This window comes from Trachymyrmex septentrionalis, unplaced genomic scaffold (genome assembly GCF_001594115.1).
Source record: "Trachymyrmex septentrionalis isolate Tsep2-gDNA-1 unplaced genomic scaffold, Tsep1.0 scaffold6, whole genome shotgun sequence".
Lineage (NCBI taxonomy): Eukaryota > Metazoa > Arthropoda > Insecta > Hymenoptera > Formicidae > Trachymyrmex > Trachymyrmex septentrionalis.
Window position 1 is genome coordinate 4073792 of NW_017305778.1, and position 8414 is coordinate 4082205.

Below are 8414 nucleotides of genomic sequence, written 5' to 3' on the forward strand. Positions count from 1 at the left end.
TTGTATAATTACTTGCTACTACAATTCATGATCATTTTCAATTGACGATATATATATCTGTTTTTGATAGAAATATATTGTATATATAGTTATATTGTTACTAATATCGTAGCAGCAATAATCACAATGATATGTAAATAGTTACAGATATGAAAAATTTTTCTCTCAATATATGTGCAAACGTAACTTTTTATTGATCATTCAAACATATAGAAATATTTGTACAAACTTTTAGTAATATTTTACAAGAAAATAAATCTTGAATCAAAGTAGAGAGATTGTGAGTTTATAATCGCGACTGTAACTAGCGCTCAGTTTATATAACTGAAAGGTACAATTTAAAATTTACATAGAAATATTATTAAGCACTTAATCCAGCCTCGACCGTATTTGGTACTTTCTTCCATGTTTGATTTAAAAGTAGATTGATCTACTTAAATAAACGTTACTATTATTCTGATTTTTAACGAAGACAAATCACAGACATAGATTGAGCATCGAATGCTGATACATCGCGTGCAACGAAAATGTTACCATGCTTTCTTTCAGAGTCAGCTGACTGTGGGTAAAAATAAACGATTGTACCGATTTATTATAGCTCGACCGATCACGCAGATTACAGACACGCCACGGACATTGCGGCTCAACTATAATTATACACTGCGGCAGAATCGATTTTCGACGATTACAGAACTCGTCAAAATAATAATAACCTTATAATAATAATGTATAAAGCAGTAATGAAGTAAAAAATAATGTAATAAAAAAATTCGGAAAAATCGCGATGCTCTTGCCCTGTTTTCAGGAAACGCTTGTAAGAAATATCCGTTTATTTAAAGTGTAAATGGAAATAACGTCGGAATTAAGAACGTCGTGCTGCATTCCATGCGGTGGAAACGCAAGAAATAATCGTTTCAAACATCTCAATACGTATAATACAGATAAAAGAACATTTGCTACATCTTTCAGAGCAATCGATAAGACGCGTGACATTCGTACAACTTTTGCCATGAGTGAAGTCGCGCAGCCAACCGCAAGACTTTATAGACTTTCGATGGCTCGGGATCTCTGTCTCCTTCCCACATCATTTTCGTCGTCGTCGTTGTATTTCATTACTCTTCGTCCTTGCTTGCGCTATGTGTGGTACGAATGTACGTACGTATACCCGCAGTCAGATAATCGTAACAGTCCGGGCTCTTCGTCGTCCCTCGTAAAGCCACTAGCACCCGAAGAACAGCGCGGAAGGAACGAGGCGGACCAGGACAAGACGGGTTACCGTCTTCGTTTAACTGCCGCGTTTATTGCCGCAGTGATAAACGAACGCGAGCGCGAGCGCGCTTCAAGATAAACGTGAGCGAGGAAATGTCTCGCGTGTACACGCGGAAACGACGACCGAATTTTAACGACGAATTCTACGAGTTCGGTGTCTAATGTCCCTCAGCGAGACTCTCAAGGGGCGTTGTAATGAAATGCAAAATTACAAACTAACACTTTGAAAGGCTAAACTCTAAACAAACAGCAGCGTTTTCATCAGCTGTCTTCCGAGAAGAGGTATTTTATTCTCAATCGCTCGGAATTCATTGGCCCTTTTTCGAAATTTTAGCCGAGTAAAATATTCACCACGAGCTGGTTGTTAAAACTACGTAAGATAGAAAGGGGAGAAGGTGGCCTACGTACATTAGTTGAACCACGAGATAATGTACCGTAACATAATGCTGCAGTGCACAGCGATGAAAAGAAAGGGAACGAAAATAAGTGCGGACCAAATTACCGGAATTATCCGTCGTGTCAGGGTATTTCAGGCATCTCTTAATAAAATCCTAGACTTCCGCAAAAATGAAGTTAGGTCCTGAGAGCGCTCCGCTAAATTACTGAAATTTTTTACACCAAGTTTCCTCTCCGGGATATGACGCCGTTTGGCACGCTGTAATCTTCCTCGGCATACCAAACGCGATCGTCTCGCATGATTATACGTTTTCCGCAGGAAAATACGTAACGCGATGCAAACAAACGCAAATACGAAAGTAGTCTTCAGAGAATTAATATTCTTTTTCTCATTGTATAAAGTATCGGTCCAATATCTTATCAAATATTAATTCTGTACTTCCAATTTTATCTTTCATCTATAATAACTTCCATTTACAGTAATAAAATTAACGTCTTTATTTATATTTTTTTTTTATCTCAATATATGATACATCTCCTATTCATTAACATTTTAATAATATAAAGTATATTTTGATTTTCGTTAAAAATTAATATTATATAACGCTACTTCAATTATACAAGTATCAGTCACAATCGTTACAATAAGATCGCCAATGGTGTTAATTCTGGCGCGGAAAATGCCGGCAGCAAGTACTAATAACCCCGACATTTAGATCTAATCTTCTGAAGTATTACGTCACCGTATGAAAACGCGAGAAGATTTCCAAAGTCCATGACCAGAGAATCAAGAGAAATTTCTCGAATTAATATTACGGAAAAATTCATTCGGCATTCCTCCCTCTCGCACAGGTCACCCTTTGTTGGCTGCATGCACTTTCGCATTTCTGTACGAGAAAAGAGAGCGAGGCTCTAGGAGACGAGCCGCGTGCGCGTTCGTGCGAAAGAATCCACCCTCTCGTATATTCTGCCTCTGCCTCTCTCTCTCTCTCTCTCTCTCCCTCACGTGTGTGTTTTATTGTAAATTGAGGTTAAAGTCTCTGGCACAGAACCAGGCATTTCACCTAGGCCGTTGCATTCCAGCAGAGAGACACACGAGCGTTATGTGCTCGCTTATGTGTCTCGCGCACGAGAGCATCTCGATCACGTATACGCGAAGAGAAGAGCTCTTACGTGCTGCCTGCGGGCTCTGAAGTACGATTCGCATGTACATATATGATACGTGCCTGAATAGAGAAAGTCTCTCTCGAATTCGAAGTATTTTTTTATTTCTTGATCAGAGTGCCGAGATGCCACTTGTCTTCGAATTGCAAGTGATTGAAAAGAAAAATGGGCTCTCCGCCCATGGAACTCCTCGCGATGGAAGTGGTTAAGTGCGAAATGAAAAAATAGTGGAATTTAACTATTTATACAGATTCAGGACGTACAATTTCGAGAATTAAATCAAACGAGAATTTAATTAAATATACTAGAAAAATTGCAATAAAATTTTTCTAAAAATTCCTCCGACCAAAAAAAATTATAAATATTCTAGAGACGGAATTATTGACCATTTTGTGAAATACTTAGAAAAAGAAGTAGAAGAAATATTATGCAATTTATGTTAATCAGATTCACGTTATCTTTTTACGATGTAGAGGCAAAGCAAATGTAATCACGCTTTCGAGCAAGATTTCAATATACGTATCGATAAAGTGCGTATCCGTGAGATAAAAATAATTCAGTATATTAGATCGTCACATCAGTGAGTTTTATTTTTACACTCGCAAGTGTCTCGCATATGAGATATAAATAGTAGAAAAAAAAAAGAAAGAAAAAGAAATGGTTGCGCGACAACGACGGATGATATTCCATAATATCATTAACGTACGTCGAGATAATAGCATCTTCGTCGTCGACGGATATAGGTGGATGCATTACGTGCGGACAGCATCTTTTTCCGGCATATGCTAATCTAATTAATGATTGCACGGAAACCCGCTTGTGGTGTGTGTAAGCGACATATGTGTGTGCGTGCACGCGAATGCAAGCAACGACGTATTTATTACGGTTCAAAGTCCTCGAGATTCGCTCTCTATCTCTGCTTTTTTTTCTCTTTTTCATTGTCCACGAAGCTTTTAAAATACCAATTTTCGATAATTATATTTCGCATATTCAATTAAAAAAATATGCACGTTATTATATACTTAATTTAATATTAATATTAATTGCCACAATAATTCAAGTTTTTTATGCACAAATTCATTTTTTATCAATGTCCTAAAGCAAACTGAGCAAAATACGTGTAAATATTTGTAACATTCTACCTTTACGGTACAATGGTAATTTAAATTGAATATTACGATGAGCAAACAATTCTCTCTTCTCTTCTCCTCTCTCTCTCTCTCCCCTATACATATATTTATTCTTCCATCAGATATTATGTTTAAAAATTTTCTGAAAAATTTATATCCTTTTTTTATTATAATTTAATATGATACAGAAATTAGTTTCATAACAGTAATAATAAAAAAATGTACAATATATTTTTTGTACTATAAATTAAAACATGAACATTTCAAACATCACTGACCAGAAGACATACACATACATATAGAGGAATATCATTACTAAAAAAAATTATTACTTAATTATATTTTTTTTAAGTAATGTAAAGTTAACGATTATTTTTTTGATAATAATTTTAAATTTACTACAAATTAAGAAAAATAACTTTATAGTTATTACAAGTTACAAAAAATTCATTATTATTTATACTCTAAACAAGAATTTATTTTAAAGAATAAAATTTATCAAAAAACGACTTTATATAAATAACAAATAAAATTGATTTAAATTTAATAATCTTGAATTAAGTACCAAACTTAAGATACAGAATATAAATTTGATGTTTGTGATAAACTTACAAAAGATTCGCGAATGTATGAACTTTTGAAATACTTGAAACAAGTAATCATTATTTGTGTACAGTATATATTTTGCTATATATGCAAAAACATATAGATAACAAAATCTCTTCTTAGCTGGATAATACAAAATGCAAGATGTGGATAAAACCGGGTTATCTTGGCGCTGTCGATAATGAGCCAGTTGGGAGGCAAATTGCGTTTCAACTAAGAAAATTATACATAAGAACTGGAACGCGATACGTGAATCGTTTATGAGATAACAATTAAGACAAGCTGATCGATTGAGGGATTGAACTGTGCGATGTAGTTAGATAAACCAATGTTAAGTATATGCATAATTATTTCCGGACAAAATTTATTGATGGAATGTGATAATCTTAACGGCAGGTGAATATAATTCATAAACGTTTCACATTTCACTTTGAGAATTTAGCTATTTATTTTTACCCGTCATCTTCAACAGGTTTTATCAATTCTTTTGATCGCCAGGAAGTCATTAGTCCCCTTTTATGACCTCTATAATCTTCTTGGGCTGCACGTTTTTTTTTTTTTTCCTCTAATCCGAATCACCCTCATCCCGTCCCGTTCACCCCGCTTGCTCTCCGATACCGTTTTACCAGTTTATTAATCCACTGCTTTTCCGCTGCTCTCATTTTCTGTCGTTACAACGAGGCGTGCCGCGCGTTTCACGAATCGCCGAGATGCGTCGTTATCCTTTATGGCCAACATTATAACAGGTATCGTAGGGCGTGTAGGAAATGGCAACGTTACGCCAATGGCACGCACATGCGTACACGCACCTACTCTGTACACGAGTGTAATCTGGACGCTGCACGCGTATAACCCATTATACGTATCAAGTTACACTCCACACACGCATACGCACACATGCATATTTTGTCAAGCGGACGAATGCACTGAACGTCGCGATAAAATCCAGTCGACCAGAAAGACCAGGCCAACTCGCTTGTTCACCGATTTTTACTGGCTTCCTATCGCGACTAACCGGTTCGGGGGAATACCGGTCGTTTCTTTCTACCTACGAACCGATTTACCAGTGCAGGTGACCCCTTTAAGTCCACTATGACTTTGTCCATTTTTTCGTTCGTGTAAATTGCTACGAATCGTGTACGTGCGACGTTTTTCAAATGGAATAAGATTTAATTAATGCTGTTGAAAACGTCAGATAAACTCTTTGAAATCAATGATCGAGTCTTTTGACAACTCTAAATAATACATCTGTCGTAAATCTCATATCTTTGTAGATTACAACAAAATTGACTTACTTAAATAAAATCTGGACGCCCCGAAGATGTAAAAAAGCGATAATTGTAATTTTAAAAGTATTAATGGTCTCGGATAAAATTTTCTTCGATTAATCCTTCGTGATCACTAAGGAATCCCCAAAACAGTTTGAAGCTTTATATCTCTAAAAAAATCATACTCTCTTGGGCTAAATAAATCTTTTGTACAACAACTTCACACGTTCGTTATTTTCAAAAACGGTTTTCTTTGTTCTTCAAAAAGAATACAGCCATGAATTTTTATCAAAAAGTTATTAAAAATTAAAAAGTCATTTTTTTTTTTTAATAAAAAGCTCATTTTTAAGAACTTTTACCTTGTAATTTATTTTAGTATATGTTAAAATTAAAATTTTTTAAAAAGCCACTACATTTCCATGTCCTATAATACATGTTTAAAGTGTATGTTCAGCAATTTGTGTAACTTTAAAGAACAAAAGCTGTAAATACGGCAATCAATTATAAAAGTCATTTGAAGTGAATTTTGCCTCCTGTGTAACCGGCATAAAACTCTCAGGAGGTATGACCACGAAGAGTTAAAGCCAAAATTGATCTTTTAATTCCTTTACTGCTCCTATTAAGAGCTTCAAGGTATCTATAAATTTCCGCTGACTCATATACAGTCGCCATTTTACGGATAATGCCGAAAAACCATTTCAGCGTTAAAAGGATTAATCGATCTCATATATCAAATCATCGTCGTGGACGTTATTCGTTGTAGCAAGTGTGCCGAAGAAAGAGAATTCAATCTCGGAAATGCTACGGAAGGGATACGGTGTCCTCGAAGCATTGTGTGATCACAAGTAAATTCGCGTAAACTCCTGTCGTCACTGTCGTCGCCATCATCGTCGTCGTTTGTATATTGCACAACCCTTGTTAAGCGACAAAAGCCGTCCGCGAACGTGCCGCGCGTTTTATCTACGCGTATATACCCGACTTGCATGCGAGTCAAGTATCCGGAGGAATATTGACAGACAGCGGACCACACACTTTCTCGCCTCGACGTAGCTGCACGCACAATTCATGTCGACATCGTCATTTTTCTTCAACGAGAAAACGTAGGGAGCTCGTTACTAAAGCATGAGAATTTATTATCACGCGTTATAGCGTACGTACAATATGTATGTGTGTACCTCGTTAACGTGGAGTTTTAATCACCTCTCGGCTGGGTCGCGCGGATGCAAAGATTATGGCGGTAAAAGGAGATTATTAAAATTTCAGATAATCAATTTTAAAAAGCTCGAAGGAGTAGAACAACCGGTGGGTATTGTGCTTGTAACATCTATGAACGACTTATTTATGAGCTAAAGAGCTAATTTGGCTACAAATTGTGTTATAACTTTAATGATAAGAGTTCTTCAACAGAATTAGAGCCTTTTCTCATCGTAAGCTTCATAAAAAATTGTCGCACGTGGGCGTTTTAATCTTCCAGTAAAAAATTGAAACTCAATTAAAGTATCCGCAACTGAAAAACAATTAAAGACTTGTTATTTCCGTTGTAAAGGAAATGAAGAGAATTATAGTTAAAAATTTAATAAAGCGAAGTAGGTCACGTTCGATTAAAGCGGATCTCGATGCCTAATATTTTTACTTGAATCTTACAATTCCGAGTTAAGACAAACTGCGCAGCAGTTGCTCGTCGGTCTTGAAACACAGTCCTGGACTAAAACTGAAGTACGTAATGTCACAAATTAAATCGATGAAGCAATTTAATAATACAGATGTTGAAAAATTGTAAAAGACTGAAAAAGTTTTGATGTATGCGAAAAAAACTTGAAATAATCTGCTTGAAATTATATTTCGCCACAAGTAGCATCGACGTGTGCGATATTGGGAAAACGATCGCGTTGAAGCTACGATTAATATTATATTTCCGAGGGATTATCGAAAATCGAGGAATTCTTTTTTACTAAATTTAACCTACTCGATGGGGCCCTCGTCTCTCCGCGATTTTCACGTTCGTGAATAATTTCCGGTGTTACTCGATGGAAATGCTGCCACCGCTGAAGACCAGCGTGGAGGACGCGCTGTGACGAGAGCAAAGCGGGCAATTAAATATGAGCGAGGGATGCTATTCGAGTCCGCATAGCTCACGTTGACGATGTCGAGAGATCCATCGAACCTCCACGAAGGATAATCGCGTGCGGTGACCCGAAATAAATGCGGATTTCTGAATCATTTAGTACTCCACCGCGCCGCTTGTAATATTAAAACGTCCGCGGCGCGTATACCGGCCGTATATACGGCCGTAGGAAAAAAAAGACAAGATGCATTCGCTGCTCGGTCCACGCGATAAAATGAGATTCGCATCCCGAGATGCGCTCCGCGAGAACCATTTTCATAATTTCTGCCCGCCATACAAGCCGAACGAACGAGCGAGTAGACGTTGTCTGTAGGTGTGTCTCGTTAAACGTAGCATTAGCATCAAGAAATTAAAGGCTCAGTCAAATTTTTCAAACGCTTGCTGTCAATTGTCTCAATATTGTCATAATCTACACGATTTTCCCTTTACAACGGTAACTTGGAACGATCCATAAGG

The 8414-nt window shown here is 36.8% G+C and overlaps 1 protein-coding gene across 3 annotated transcripts in view; it reads right to left on the reverse strand.

Moving 5' to 3' along the window:
- LOC108752287 (probable JmjC domain-containing histone demethylation protein 2C) overlaps positions 1-8414 on the reverse strand; it is a 331473-nt gene that overhangs the window by 224507 nt on the left and 98552 nt on the right. The gene's annotated exons all lie outside the window — the stretch shown is intronic.